Below are 12,646 nucleotides of genomic sequence, written 5' to 3'. Positions count from 1 at the left end.
ATTTCTTTCCAAACTACTTATTTTTGTTTCATTTATTAATTGCTTCACTGAAATTCCCTTTATAATCAGATTTTAGGGGAATCACAGTATAATATAGGGGGAATAATACTATGATAGTAATAGTGAGAAAACACCAACACAAACAACCTCCCATCCTGTCCTTTACAAATAAAAATAAAAAATAAAGTCCACCAATAACAGTTTGTTCTTTGGTAAGGGGCTAATGGGACGCAGGACTTGGCATGCTGGAGCAGCCACTGGAATGAAAATATTACCATAAAAATCCCTAAGTCTTGACTTCATTAAAACCTATTTAATAGGATCGACGTTTTTTCCTGGCCAAAATTTCTAAAGTTATGTAATAAACTCTGTGTGCCTGATCCTCCAGGGTTATTTCCACACTCTATTAACAGGCTATAGCAGGTTTTTAAAATATGCAGCATGGTGTGGTGTGTACCTGGGAACAAGGAACAGAAAGTTCTTTCAGAGATTGTATGTGCATATGTCTGTAGGCTGCATGAGCTTGCCTAAACAATTCACACCATTATCGAGAGGATCTTGGCAAAAACAAGAGAAAAAGAGATCCAGGGAGTTACATAACAGGCATACATCTCTTTCCTTCTTGAGCAATGGCTGCTTCCACTTAACAAATGATATTTAAGCACTCCATAAAAGCTGCTAACAAAATCAATTCCCTTGGCCTCTTCAGGAATGGAGTTGGTTGCGTGTGGGATGGTGAGATGCTGGCTTCAGTTGTTTAATCTTCTGGGTAATCCCAGATATTTGCATTCCTGGAGAGTTCAAAATGAGTATCTTTAAATGTTTAGTTGCAAAAGGTGGATACAGAAAACGTTAAGTTAGGAGGAAAAGTGAAAGGACAAATATTACTCTTTTTTCCAGGCTGAGACAGATCTGTACTGTAACTTTTGGGAGCAATCCTACTGGAAGTCCCCCCCAACACTCCTGACCATGAAAAAATCCTGTATTTCTGGATGATTATGGATATTTCAGCATTTTGGGCTGGCCAGATGATCAGACCTTATCACAGAATGGGTGGGTGGAGATGGTTGGGTGCCACTCTTCCATCCTGACTATGATCCCCAGGGCACAGTTCTCACTTTGGGAAGTTTTTGCCACTTATTTCTTTACCCTCAGATGCAGCAAACCCAAGATCCTCAGTAAAAATTAGAAAATTGGAAAGAAATTACCTGAATGCTCACAGAAAGTTTTCACTGAGGTGACCAAAGGATGTTTATGACTGGAATTCCTGAGTGCAGAAAATTATAGGATTGGAAAGAAATTGCTTGAAAGCTCACAGAAATTTTTTCACTGAGGTGACCAAAGGATGTTTATCACTTAAATTCCTGAATGCTGAATATTTTAACCAAAGCATTTGGTGCCTTGTAGAAGAGAATATTATATTATAATATATATTATAATATATAACTGATAATACATTATAATATATAATATACAATATATATTATATAATATACAATATATAATATATAATATAAATATATAATATATAATATATAATATATAATATATAATATATAATATATAATATATAATATATAATATATAATATATAATATATAATATATAATATATAATATATAATATATTATAATATATCTTATATATCATAAATTATATATTATATTATAATATTAAATAATATAATATATAAAATTATAAATTATATATATATAATTATTATTATAATAATAATATTATTATAATAATAATATATATAATATAATATTAATATATAATATATATATAAATAATTGTCGTCATTGCAAGGGGACAAAAAGGAGCCACTTGCCTGTCCCAAATGTGGGCAGGGACAGCCAGAGCAGGCTGCAAGAAGGGACAGGCACATCCTCACATTTCCTGCAGCTCATCCTCCCCACTCCTGGCAGTCCCTGCACGGGGACTTCCTGGCCCAGAGGCAGGATTTGTGTTTCTGTGGTTTATAGCTCACTGTGGACTTTTCTTGCAGGAACTGGGCTGAGTTTCCAGTTGTATTTCTGGCTCCTGTGACATCCGATGGTGAAGGATCCCCCAGTGTGGCTCTGTGCTTTGTGAAAAGTGTGTGTGAGTGTTTTAACCTATTTCCTCTTCTCTCCACATCTTGCAGAGTGAGAAACAAAGGAGGAACGTCCTGGTTTTGCCCCTTCCCAATCACTCAGGTCACACTGTCACACTCCAATTCCTCGTGCTGTGTCTTGTGCAAACCAAGGGCTTCCTATCTCCTCAGAGCTATTTTTACCCTTTTATTTGCATAAAAACTGAACTTCTCCAGTTCTCCTGTTGCAAAACCAAAGTTGTGGGTGTCTTTATATTGATATTATTTATATTAACATGTATAATATTAATTAAAGTATATAATATATTAATACATAAAAGAGATCACAATATCTATAACACATTTAAAATATATAATATATATTAATAAACAAAATATACCACAATATCTATAACATATTAAAAATACATAATATATATTAATATATAAAACATACTGCAATATCTATAACATACATAAAAATATATAATATATAATAATACACAAAATATACCACAACATCTATAACATATATAAATTATATATATTATAAAATATACCACAATATCCATAGTACATAAAAATATATAATATATATTAGGTACACAAAACATACCACAACATCTATAACATATATAAAAATATATAATACAATAATATATCAATTAACATTTCTGATATTAATTATTTACATTAAAACACCCTGTTTTGTGTTACCACAGTAGCCATGCTACTTTTCAATGGAGCTGTGCTTGTTTTTGGTCTATGCCAATTTTCCTCCTGATAATGTAAATTCTCTCTGCTTTTTTAAGAACCACCTCGGAATAACAGCTCTGCAATTGCAAGGCAGGCTCTGGAGTCTCTCTTTTATGTGCTGAGTTTGCTCCTCTCCAGCCAAGACAAGAAAGCTCAGGGAGAGAAGTGCTTTGTTCAGAGGGCAAGAAGTCTCTTCCATCCTTTTCCCACAGTTCAGAAACAGCTTTGGTTGAGTTATGAGTGAAGCCACTTACATAATCTATGGTCAGAAAGCTGAGCTGGCATGTTTTTGGGTGACTGGAAGTTGAACAAAGAGAAAAATATTGAAATTTCCCAGCTGACCCCAAAACAAAAACCTGCCATTAGGTTGGCACTTACTGCACATCTGCTGTGTAATTTGGTTTTTTACTGACTGCTCACACTGAGATTGTCTTTGTGTAACTGTCAGGCATTTGCAGATGGGTTTTCTTGTGGGATATGCATCAGTGTCACAGCTTTCACTTCTGGAAATAGGTATTTTTAGGTTGGAAGGGACTTTAAAAGTCATCCAGTGCCACCCCTGCCATGGCAGGGACACCTCCCACTGTCCCAGGCTGCTCCAGCCCCAGTGTCCAACCTGGCCTTGGGCACTGCCAGGGATCCAGGGACAGCCACAGCTGCTCTGGGAATTCCATCCCAGCCCCTGTCCTCCCTGCCAGGGAACAATTCCTTCATATCTCTAACCAAAATTTCCCCTCTTTCAGTTTGAAGCTGTTCCCCCTTGTCCTGTCACTGCACTTCCTGATGAATTGTCCCTCTCCAGCCTCCCTGTAGCCCCTTCAGGCCCTGGAAGTCTCCACACAACCTTTTCTTCTCCAGGCTGAACACCCCCAGCTCTCCTATCCTGTCTCTACTGGGCAGCTGTTCCAGTTCCTTCATCAGCTTTGGAATTTCTCCATCAGTTCCACGTGCTTCTAGCTCTGGGACACCAGAACTTTATGCCATGTTCCAGGTGATGTCTCACCAGAGGAATGTCATCCCCAAATGCCTTTTCCTAGCTCTCCACAGAGACTTGTTCTGCTTCCTTCCCTCTGACACCTCAGTGTGGCTCTGCCTGTGTTTTAGAGGAACTTTTCTTGGCTTTGCTGGATGTCAACTACTGGGCATTTATTTATTCATTTATTTATTTTTATTTTTACTTCATGCCTAACAGTCTTGAGGAACTTTTCTGGATACATGTTCTAAATCATAATCTTGCTCTTCTGAGCACCTTGTGATGTGCCAGCTTCTTCCTGAGCTTCTGGCCAGGTCTGGAAGCAATCCTGGGTCAGCCAGAGTGATTGTGTGGGATAGGCAGGATGAGCTGCATCCTACAGGATGCCCAGAAAATATTTCCCAGAAAATCCCAAAGATTGTCTCCATTTCAGAAGAGATGGGATGCAAGAACCTCCTCCTTGCTCATGAGCTGCCCTCTGCAGCACCTCAGTGAGCTCCCTCAAATGCCACCAAGGTCTGGCACTGTGTGATTTTTGTACAAACACACTGAAAGCTCTTGGCTTGTGCAAGTGAAGTCTTATGTCACAACTGCAAGAAAAATCATTATGACAGAAGCTGAGAGAACAATTTCAGTGGGTTCATTCAGAGCCTTGTATGGAACTATTCCCAGGCTATAAATTTACCTATTCCCTGGGAAAATTTGCTTTAGAAAAAGCCTTCAGTTCCAAGTTTTCCACTGTGCTGTTGGACATCTCAGCACACTAACGCCATGATTGTGTGTGCAGGGCATTCACCTAAAAAGGTGCAAACCTCATTTCCTTACTGGTTGAAATTTGGAAGCCACTAAGCTCTTTTAATGCAGCATCACCTAATTCTCTGTTCCCCTCCCAATGAATCTGTGCCATCATTCTTTCTCTCCCCATCTCCTTTCTCTTTCCCTCCCCCATCCCCAAACTCCCTGATTTGCAATTACAGTCTTTTTTAGTGAGGAGCAATGGCTTTTTAATTTTCCCCCCGAAATGGAAGTGTGCAATTATTATGCAAAGCAGCTCTCTTTTAATTCCCCAAAATTTCCGGTGTACACTGCAATCAGTCATTTTCCTCCGTACGTTTTACTGTCTGAAATTGTAAGCCTGGAACATTAGAAAACTATAATAAATAATTCAGTGATTTCCTTTCAGCTTCATATTCTACTTTGCTGAATGTGTTTGGAGGTGTAAATATCTCTCTGGAGGGGGATAATTTTAAGTTTAGTTTTCTAATTTGATTAAGGAAGCGGCGCCTGCCTGTTTGCTCCACAGGCAGGGTATGAGTGCACCAGGGAGATATTTAGATATCTGTGTAGGTGTGTTTAATACACTCCTCCTAATTGTATTTCCTTTTCACTAAATAAGAAAAGTTGTAATGCAATGGGATTAATCCTCCCATATTCCCCCACCTCCTTTTTTTTATTTTTTTCTGGTTTAATTGTTTTGTTCCTCACAGAAACCTAGAATTGGAAAAGATTTTGATTGAGTCCAAGCTGTGCCTGGTGCCCACCTTGTCCCCATCCCAGAGCACTCAGTGCCACCTCCAGGTGACACTTTTAGGGATGGGGACTCCAAATCTCCCTGGGCAGCCCCTGCCAAGGCCTGAGCACCCTTTCCATGGGGAAACTCCTGCTGGTGTCCATCTTTCCCTGGTGCAAAACATGTACAGTCTGTTCTCTCCATCTCATGGGTGAAGGAGGGACCATCTTACCTAAATAAGTTTTTAACAAATACAACTTTCAAACCTTCAGTTTCCATATGGAGTTGTGGCTAGCAAAGAGCTGTAACAAAAGAACAGGTTTCACTTAGCAGCTCTCAGGAAATGTTTCAGCATATTTTGCAGAGGTGAGTGTGATAATTCATTAGTACAAAATGGCCATGTGTTATGTTAGAGGAGAGAGAAAAAACTGCACGATTACACAGAAGTACAGGTGGCCTTAAAATTGTGATTTTTTTTTTTTTTGGCTTATGTAAGGTAAGGTTTCTTCTGTTTGTTTTCAAAATGTGTGAGATGAATTTGCTTTATGTTTCAAACTCTTCCTTGAAACCAGGAGAGCTCTAATTGAGGCTTCCAGGACCTGAAGGGACCCAACAAGAACCTGGAAAGGGAATATTTACGAGGGCCTGGAGTGGCAGGACTTTATGATGAAGGAAGGAAGATTTAAATGTGAAATTAGGAAGGAATTGTTCCCTGGCAGGGTGACCAGGGTCTGGGATGGAATTCCCAGAGCAGCTGTGGCTGCCCCTGGATCCCTGGCAGTGCCCAAGGCCAGGTTGGACACTGGGGCTGGAGCAGCCTGGGACAGTGGGAGGTGTCCCTGCCCATGGGAGGAGATGGAATGAGATGATCTTTAAGCTCCCTTCCAACCCAAACCATTCCATGACTCTTGGATTCATTTTGGAAAATGCTCCATTACTGCTGCAGGTTGAATATTTTTTCTTATTAATCTCTAGATACCACAGTGCTTATTTGGACTCTCCACAGGTTGCAGGGTGCTGTTTCCAGCCCTTTCATTTCCTTAGCAGGTATGGATGTGCTGGGGCATTATTTAAAATTAAATCCTCCTGAGTAGCTTTGGTGAGGAGCCTGGACCTGCTTGAGGTGTGCTGCAAGCATCCTTGTGAATCCTCCTGAACCCAGAGGAGCTTCTTAATCCAGGGGATTTCAGCTCAGTGTCTGGTGTCTAAGAGGGAGTTAAAGGCAAAAAGAGAGGCAGTGCTTGGAGCAGGGGGCACCAAGACATTTCAAATCAATTTGGGGCACCAAATCCTAGCTGAAAGAGGGACATGTAATGGTGTGGAGGAAGGTTTAGATGGGTTTAAATTATTTGTAGTGCCTGCCCATGAGGTTTAGGTGAGTTTAAATTCTTTGTGGTGCCAGTCCATGAGGTTTAGGTTGGTTTAAATTCTTTCTGATGCCAGCCCATGAGGTTGAGATGGTTTCAAATTCTTTGTGGTGCCAGCCCATGAGGTTTAGGTGGGTTTAAATTCTTTGTGGTGCCAGCCCATGAAGTTTAGGTGGGTTTAAATTCTTTGTGGTGCCAGTCCACAAGGTTTAAATGGGTTCAATTTTTATGTGATGCCAGCCAATGAGGTTTAAGTGGGTTTAAATTTTTTGTGATGCCAATCCATGAAGTTTAGGTGGGTTTAAATTCTTTATGATGCCAGCCCATGAAATTTAGGTGGGTTCAAATTGTTTGTGATGCCAGCCCATGAGGTTTGGGTGGGTTTAAATTATTTATGAAGCCAGCCCATGAGGTTTAGATGGATTTAATTTTTTTGTGGTGCCAGTCCATGAGGTTTAGATGGGTTCCAATTCTTTGTGATGCCAGCCCATGAGGTTTAGGTGGGTTTAAATGCTTTGTTGTTGCTGCCCTTTGGCAAGGACTGGGTCACTCCACAGCTTCTTGGCAGGTTCTTGAAGCTGTGCTCTGAGGGAGGAACTTCCTCAAAGCCTCACCCTCATCTCCCCTTTCAGAACCTTTGGTTCTGCACAGCACCACAGCCAGGCAGGCAAAAGCACCATGAAAAAAGTGCAACTGGAGAATTCTTGGCATGACTTGGCATGTGGGAGCAGAGAGATGGGGAGCTCGATAGGCTTCCAGACGTGTTCTGCAGACTGAAGAAGCAGCTGGATAAGCATCTGAACTTTTGTGTGTTTATCTGAACTGAGCTCGAACTCAGAGCCACTTCAGAGTTTGCCAAGCAGTGGCTAGTAATTACTAGAAAGCTTGTTAAAATTGGAAAGTAATCTCAATAATTAATTAATTCACAAAAGGATATAAACAAACCCCCTCATTTAAAGTGTGCTGGCACAGGAGTTTGAGAATTCTCTCAGCTGACAGTCAAGGAAAATCTTTGAAAAAACTGAAGTATTACAAATTCTTCTCTGCTTTAAAAAGTGTTGGGAGACTGCATTTAAAAAAAATACAACCAAAAAAGAGGATTTGATAAACATAGAGGTGACAAATCTGATTCCAGTCTTTTGTAAGCCAACAGCATAACTATGGAGTTACCTGTGGGAGTGAAGCCAGAATGGGATCAGACTGCCGGCCACTTCTGAAGGTGGAGTTCCATTATCAAAGCACAGGCAGTCAGTGGAAGCTCATTCCTGTGAAAAATGTGTTTAGGATCCTGTCTGGGAATGATATGGTCGGCTTTGTCAGTAAAATGCATTCTGTAATGAAATAAATAAAGCTTTTCTGGTTATGTAGGCTTACTTGTCATTTATTACCTCTTCAGTGATGTTAAACTTTAACGTGATAAGAGCAGAGAGCCGCAGTTTCCACCCACAAGGATAAATATTGATCTGGGTGATAAAGAAGAACAAACATTCTGATGAAGTGGTAGGAAAGAAACTGAACCTGATATGGGAGGGGTTGTTTGGGCAGTAAAAGAAAGTTAGTCTTTCAACTCAGAACAGGGAAGGGCAAGGGGATGGCTTATCGCAAAGTTGTTTACAGGATAATAAAGTTTCTGCCTTCAAGCTGTAATATTTGCCAGTAAACAAACAAAGAGATGATGACCAGGGTGAAGTTCTGGTGGCAGTGGAAGAAGTGGCAGCTTTGCTGCAGACTGAGGAGGGGCAGGTGTTTATAGCTGGAGGCTGTGCAGGGGCTCTGATGCTCTGTGCAGGTCTCTTTTTTTATCAGCAAAATTACTTCTTTAAGTCCCTCCTTGGCCAATGTCTGCTTCAAACCAAGTCTGAACTTCTCTGCCCAAAACCAAGCCTGTACTTCCCTGCTCCACTGAACCTGAGGCTGATGATTAGTCTGACACTTTAGAAAAGTTTGAATTTCTAAGCTACAAGACCCTTTCCTTTCCTTGCAATTCCTTCTCTTCCCATTTCCATTCCCTTCCCATTCCATTTCATTTCCTTTCCTTAAGTTTCCTTTCCATTTCCACTCCATTCCATTTACTTAAGTTTCTTTCATTTCCTTTTCTTTTTTCTTTTTTGTGTTTTTTTTTTAATTACTATTTTTTAAAATTTATTTTAACTGAACTTGTCCCTTTTGACACCTCACCTAGAAGGAGCAGCTTCCTGCTGGGCCTCCTCTGCCTTGATGAGTTTCACATGAGAGAGAGCTGGGCTGGGGCTGGGAGCAGGGAGGGTGACATGTCCCTTGTCACATGGCATGGCCAGACAGCACCAGTTTCTGGGAGGTGAAGAAAAATGAAAGCCTTGATTTACATGAGCCTCTAGTGAGAGGACAAGAGGGCAATGGATTCAAACTGGCAGAAAGTAGGGTTAGATGGGATATTAGGGACAAATCCTTCCTTGTGAGGGTGGGCAGGGGCTGGCACAGGGTGGGCAGAGCAGCTGTGGCTGCCCCTGGATCCCTGGCAGTGCCCAAGGCCAGGTTGGACACTGGGGCTTGGAGCAGCCTGGGACAGTGGGAGGTGTCCCTGGCATGGCAGGGGTGGGATGGGATGATTTTTAAGGTCCCTTCCAACCCAAACAATTCTGTGCATCTACACTTCCATGATTCAGAGCCCCCAAAGCCCTTCCAGGTGTGTCTGTGGATTGAACTCCTGGGCCAGAAGCAGCCAGAGGGATTTGTGCTCTCAGAAGGAATTAAGCACCATCACACCTCCTGTGCTGAGCCCCACGGGTGCTTGGGCACACACAGGTGGGATGGACAGGAGTGGGAAGGGATTAGTGCCACCAAAAGCTGTGTCCTTGATATCTGTGTCAGAGTTACTCACCCAGGCTCCACCTGCAGCCAGTGGGGAGGTTCAGACACCTGGAGGAGGTGATTCAGCTCCTCCTCCTGCAGGGCTGGAGCAGCTCCTGCTCCCTGATGTCCCTGGCAGGGACACCTCCCACTGTCCCAGGCTGCTCCAGCCCCAGTGTCCAACCTGGCCTTGGGCACTGCCAGGGATCCAGGGATGGAATTCCATCCCAGCCCCTGCCAGGGAACAATTCCTCATTCCCAAGATCCCACCCAGCCCTGCCCTGTGGTAGTTTGAAACCATTTTCTGTGTGCTGTCCCTGCATCCCCTGGAAGTTGTCCCTCTCCAGGTTTCCTAGGGCTCTTTCAGACCACAATGAGACCACCCCAGAGCCTCCTCCAGGTGAACAATCCAAATTCCCTCAGCCTTTCCCCATTTGAAGTTGTGAGAGACAGAAACTCAGACACTCCACAAAAACTCTTCTATTTTCTGGTCAGGTTGGGGCCCAGCAGAAAGTCTGGAGCAGATTTCCAAGAAATCTCAGGATGAGATCTCATGTTGGCAATTAACACCTCAAACCCTTGCAGGATAAATAAAAGATGGAGCAGGTTTTGTTCTCAACCTGAGAATTCTTGTGTCAGGATAAATAAAAGATGGAGTTGGTTTTGTTCTGGTGGACAGAACTCTCAAAGACACAATAATTATGTCCCTAACAAAGCTTTTATACTTTTTGCCACAGCACACAGAAGGAAAAACTCCTGTTAGTCACCTTTTCCCAAAAGCAGGAATTTGGGCTGCCAGGAGAAGCTGGAAAACTGCTTGGATGGAGCAGGGTCTGGGTGATGCTCTCTGGGCAGGTTCTCACCAGGGAGGTCCCAGGAAATCCCTGCCTTTGTTTTGGCTCCTCATTCACTTAGGAAATGTACAACACACTCCTAGGGCCAAAGAAACAAAGCTCTGGTGTGGCATTTTCCTGGTGTAAATTCTCTGAGCTCCTCCTGTCTTATTTTGTGATCTTCTAACCATGACCATCACATTTCCTAATCATTCTTCCTTCTCACAGTGTATGTGACAGTGACAAGCCTCTAGACGTGATGTCCACATCTGGTTTTGGTACAGATCCCCTAAGAGGGGTTACAGTGCCCCATTCCCATCATATTTTAGACCTCATATGCCTTAATCCATTTTTTTCCATTTGTAACCCTACAAATTTAACATTTCATTCGTAATCCTACAAACTTAATGTTGCCTCCTCTGTCTCCTGGCTTTTAGGAATGACCCAGGGAGGATAAAACTTTTGGAATAGCTCTGAACTGTCCCCAGCAGCTCCACTGGATTTTCTCCCTCCCTCCCTCTTTGTACGAGAAGTTATGAGACTGTGGGGGAGGCAAGAAAGCTCCTCTGACCTTTGCCTGTTAACTTGTGCCTCCTCCACATGATGCAGAGAGGTTTTCCAGCTCAGTCCAGCTACCAAGAGCTTTCTGACAGCCAATAAATCACACCACAGCCTCTTATCTTGATTGGAGCTTCTGCTGGTTACTGTCAGATTCTTATTGCAAATATTTAATGCTGCTGTTGCATTAAAAGAGGTTTTAGTCACTGCCATATGTGACTAAAGGGCAGGTTTGGGGGCACTTTTATGCCTTTTAAATGAATTTGTGTGGGGATAATAATACATGTGCCTTCCAGAAGAGCATTTCCTTCCTGAAGATGATGGATTGGAGAGGGAAATGGTGGTTTGGAATCAGTAGATCTCTGTGTGGCAAACAAGCTAAGCAGTATTTGGCTTTGATGGGATTAACTGGAAGAGTTTATTTGTGATGGAAGGTATGGCTCCTGCCAGTTTTAAAATGAGGAATTCTTTCATACCTGTCAAAAATCAGTCAAAAAGGTACAAAATAAAATGGTCAGTTCTCAGTCCACTTCTGACTCTGCCTTGGGTGAGTCTTGTTGTCATCCTATTGCAAAAAGCAAACAAATACGCCATACTGAATGGGAGAGCTACTCTGTCCCCAGCTCCAACTGCTGTTTTAATAATTCTCTTCTTCCTTTTCAGGTCTGCTTGGCTTTAACTCATCTGGATTTTTAGGGCCTGAGGCTCTTGATTTGCCTGACTCCACCATATTACTTCTCTTAAGTCTGCATTCATCTTCCTGAATCACCTTGAGATCACATCACTTAATATTTAAGTCCTTTTTGCCAAACCACCACAGGATCATCTCCTTACAGCTGTCTTTACAGCTCTGTACCCAAATCACCATGGGATCACATCGGGGTCACCACCAGTTATCATCCTCTTGCAAAAGTCCCATACCTTCTTGGTGATTTCTCATGGGCATCTCTTCACAGCACTGACTCCTCCTTCCTCACAGTACAACCAACAAACCCTATCTCTCTCCTCACTCAGCTAACCCCCACTTTTGTAGCACTCATCCTCACTGGGGACAGCTGTGGCCTGTTAAGGGCAGGCCTGCTCCTAATCTCTGGTAATTAGTACAGCTGCAACTCCTCAGGGGTGAGATTACCTCCTGCACTATCTTTATTTTCTCACATTCAATCCCCTCACAATCTCATTCTTTCTTCATCTTTCAGGTTTCTAAATTTCCTTCAGGTTTTTAAATAATGCCTCAGCACATCCATACCTGCTAAGGAAATGAAAGGGCTGGAAACAGCACCCTGCAGCCTGTGGAGAGTCCAAAAAAGCACAGCGACATCCAGAGATTATTAAGGAAAAAATATTCAACCTGCAGTAGTAATGGAGCATTTTCCAAAATGTTCTAATTTAGGCTTTCTTTACATGCTTTTTTTTCATAGAATCCAAGAGTCATGGAATGGTTTGGGTTGGAAGGGAGCTTAAAGATCATCTCATTCCATCTCCTCCCATGGGCAGGGACACCTCCCACTGTCCCAGGCTGCTCCAAGCCCCAGTGTCCAACCTGGCTTTGGGCACTGCCAGGGATCCAGGGGCAGCCACAGCTGCTCTGGGCAGATTTTCTGTCCCAGAGACACCATGGACATGAGGGTGTTTAGGAAATGTCTCACCTTTGTCCTGGCTGCCAGCAGAGTGAAGATCCTACCATTGAGGTAGGATAAGGATTGTCAAATCTAGGCTTGCTCAGAGCCCTCCTTTGGGATTAGT

The 12,646-nt window shown here is 42.4% G+C and overlaps 1 long non-coding RNA gene across 2 annotated transcripts; it reads right to left on the bottom strand.

The window, feature by feature from the left end:
- Window positions 1-6,363: 6,363 nt before the first annotated feature.
- On the bottom strand, window positions 6,364-11,877 carry LOC135442266 (uncharacterized). 2 transcript variants are annotated; one of them, XR_010438653.1, is made up of 5 exons: window positions 11,822-11,877; window positions 10,277-10,442; window positions 8,859-8,990; window positions 7,851-8,011; window positions 6,364-7,746 (listed from the first exon to the last, which is right to left on the bottom strand). It is a non-coding gene; the product is annotated as an uncharacterized LOC135442266 (long non-coding RNA). The 2 variants fall into 2 exon arrangements; XR_010438647.1 differs by having other exon boundaries at window positions 6,364-7,453.
- Window positions 11,878-12,646: the final 769 nt, after the last annotated feature.

Source organism: Zonotrichia leucophrys, chromosome 1 (genome assembly GCF_028769735.1).
Source record: "Zonotrichia leucophrys gambelii isolate GWCS_2022_RI chromosome 1, RI_Zleu_2.0, whole genome shotgun sequence".
Lineage (NCBI taxonomy): Eukaryota > Metazoa > Chordata > Aves > Passeriformes > Passerellidae > Zonotrichia > Zonotrichia leucophrys.
The sequence above is the reverse complement of the archived record's forward strand: the minus strand, read 5'-3'. Positions and strand labels throughout refer to the sequence as shown.